Below are 2,876 nucleotides of genomic sequence, written 5' to 3' on the forward strand. Positions count from 1 at the left end.
AGTAAATAATGAGGACGGAGCTGAGCGCAAAACCTACAGATGTAGCAGAGCTCAATGTGTCACTAACCTGTCAGGGACATTTACTAACACTCGTGGACACTCAGTATCAGTACACCGCCACATGGCACAGCCATATACAAGGGGGCACCCGCCCAACACAACACAACTCCTCAACCATGAAACTTATTTGTTCACTCTTTGCTTCATTGCAGCCATTTGGTAAATTCCGTAAAGTTCATTTTTTTCTCATTAATGTTCACTCTGCACCCCATCCTGACTGAAAAAACACAAATGTAGAAATTTTTGCAAATTTATTAAATAAGAAAAACTGAACTATCCCCTGGTCATAAGTATTCAGCCCCTTTGCTCAGTAATGACCCTTTTGAGCTAGTACAGCCATGAGTCTTCTTGGGAATGATGTAACAAGTTTTTCACCCCTGGATTTGGGGATCCTCGGCCATTCTTCCTTGCAGATCCTCTCCAGTTCCATCAGGTTGGATGGTGAACGTTGGTGGACACCAATTTTCAGGTCTCTCCAGAGATGCTCTATTGGGTTTAGGTCAGGGCTCTGGCTGGGCCGGTCAGGAATGGTCACAGAATTGTTCTGAAGCCGCTCCTTTGTTATTTTAGCTGTATGATTAGGGTCATTGTCTTGTTGGAAGGTGAACCTTTGGCCAAGTCTGAGGTCCAGAGCACTCTGGAAGAGGTTTTCATCCAGGATATCTCAGTACTTGGCCACATTCATGTTTCCTTCAATGACAACCAGCTTTCCTGTCCCTGCAGCTGAAAAACACCCCCATAGCATAATGCTGCCACCACCATGTTTCACTGTAGGGATTGTAATGGGCAGGTGATGAGCAGGGCCTGGTTTTCTCCACACATACCACTTAGAATTATCACCATAAAGGTTTATCTTCATCTCATCAGACCAGAGAATCTTATTTCTCATAGTCTGGGAGTCCTTCATGTGTTTTTTAGCAAACTCTATGCGGCTTTCATATGTCTTGCACTGAGGAGAGGCTTCTGTCGGGCCACTCTGCCATAAAGACCTGACTGGTGGACGGCTGCAGTGATAGTTGACTTTGTGGAACTTTCTCCCATCTCCCTACTGCATCTCTGGAGCTCGGCCACAGTGATCTTGGGGATCTTCTTTACCTCTCACCAAGGCTCTCCTCCCACGACTGCTCAGTTTGGCTGGACGGCCAGGTCTAGGAAGACTTCTGGTGGTCCCAAACTTCTTCCATGTAAGGATTATGGAGGCCACTGTGCTCTTAGGAACCTGGAGTACTGCAGAAATTCTGTTGTAACCTTGGCCAGATCTGTGCCACAATTCTGTCTCTGAGCTCCTTGGCCAGTTCCTTTGACCTCATGATTCTCATTTGGTCTGACATGCACTGTGAGCTGTGAGGTCTTATATAGACAGGTGTGCGCCTTTCCAAATCAAGTCCTGTCAGTTTAATTACACACAGCTGGACTCCAATGAAGGAGGAGAACCATCTCAAGGAGGATCACAAGGAAATGGACAGCATGGGACTTACATATGAGAGTCTGAGCAAAGGGGCTGAAGACTTATGGCCAGGTGATATTTCAGGTTTTCTTTATTAAGAAATTTGCAAACATGTCTACGGTTCTGGTTTTTTTTTTTAGTCTAGATGGGGTGCAGAGTGAACATTAATGAGAAAAAATGAACTTTTTTTGACTTTACAAAATGGCTGCAATGAAACAAAGAGTGAAAAATGTAAAGGGGTCTGAATACTTTCCATACCCGCTGTAATTCACTAAAAGGCGCACACCACTTAATAAATTAGGAATCTTACAAGTGCTGACTGTCTCCAACAGAAATGTATTTACCCGTGTATTACACACAGTACACACACATGTACAATTGTGCTCAAAAGTTTACATACCCCGGCAGAATTTTTGCTTTCTTGGCCTTTTTTCAGAGAATATGAATGATAACACCAAAACTTTTCCTGCACTCATGGTCAGTGGTTGGGTGAAGACATTTATTGTCAGACTACTGTGTTTTCTCTTTGTAAATCATAATGACAACGCAAAACATCCAAATGACCCTGATCAAAAGTTCACATACCCTGGTGATTTTGGCCTGATAACATGCACAGAAGTTGACACAAATGGGTGTGAATGGCTACTAAAGGTAACGTCCTCACCTGTGACCTGTTTGCTTGTGCACGGCGCAGGCGTGGGATTCCAGCACCACAACTGCAGGGCACAGGACTGGGTGACACTGATGGGAGGGGGTGGTATAATAATGAAGACCGGAAGCAGAGATTTCACCCACTCACCACACACCCCGAAACCTGAAGAAATCATTAGCATAAAGAAATAATATATGTTTTCAAAAACAAGACAATGAATATGAGGCAGACAGGTAGGACCAGCGTAACATTTCTATCACCTGTATGCCCATATTAATAGGTTATATACATCCGGGGGGAGGGGGAAGGTGTCACAGATTCCCTTTAAAAAAAGATTTAAAAGTTTAGCAGCAGCGGAGATGAAGCCGTGTGATTGGCTGACAGTGATTCCAACTTTGAAAACACAAAGCTCAGCTGTGAGGCCATTTCCTGAGCGGCCACCAGGGGGCAGTGTTGTACTGGATAAACATCACATCTTGCCCCTGTTCTGTGCTCACCTGGAGGAGCCGCAGAATCTCACAATCCACAGACAGTGATGGGGAATAAGGAGCTCACTCAGGATCCGACCACTCCGTCACACAGGATCCGACCACTCCGTCACACAGGATCCGACCACTCCGTCACACAGGATCCGACCACTCCGTCACACAGGATCCGACCACTCCGTCACACAGGATCCGACCACTCCGTCACACAGGATCCGACCACTCCGTCACT

This window comes from Ranitomeya variabilis, chromosome 4, assembly GCF_051348905.1.
Source record: "Ranitomeya variabilis isolate aRanVar5 chromosome 4, aRanVar5.hap1, whole genome shotgun sequence".
Lineage (NCBI taxonomy): Eukaryota > Metazoa > Chordata > Amphibia > Anura > Dendrobatidae > Ranitomeya > Ranitomeya variabilis.